The following is a 312-nucleotide window of genomic DNA, read 5'->3' as shown; positions in this document are numbered from 1 at the left end:
ACCCTCTTCCTGCTGCTGCCGTTGCTGCTGCTGCTGCTGCCGCTGCTGCTGCTGCTGCTGCTGCTGCTGCTGCTGCAGCTCGTGCTGCTGCTCCTCAGGCTCTATATTCGGAGGCTGCCGGCGTCGTTTGCTGCTGCGGAGAACAGCAACCTCAGCAGCAGACGAACTGCTGCTGCTGCTGCTGCTGCTGCTGCTGCTGCTGCTAGCTGCTGATAGAGCTGAGGATTTTCTTTTTCTTAGTTTTGTTGATCTGCCTGCTGATGGTGTTGCTGCTTCATTCTCTGCTAATGTCTCCTTTGCTGCTGCTGCTGC

General features: G+C 57.4%; 1 protein-coding gene across 1 annotated transcript in view; it reads right to left on the bottom strand.

Moving 5' to 3' along the window:
- Window positions 1-312, bottom strand: part of EMH_0024090 (uncharacterized protein) — a gene marked incomplete at both ends in the record, with an annotated part of 9151 nt that overhangs the window by 3330 nt on the left and 5509 nt on the right. The window lies entirely within an intron of this gene.

This window comes from Eimeria mitis, genomic scaffold, assembly GCF_000499745.2.
Source record: "Eimeria mitis Houghton genomic scaffold, Emh_scaff867, whole genome shotgun sequence".
In the NCBI taxonomy this organism is placed as follows: domain Eukaryota; phylum Apicomplexa; class Conoidasida; order Eucoccidiorida; family Eimeriidae; genus Eimeria; species Eimeria mitis.
The sequence above is the reverse complement of the archived record's forward strand: the minus strand, read 5'-3'. Positions and strand labels throughout refer to the sequence as shown.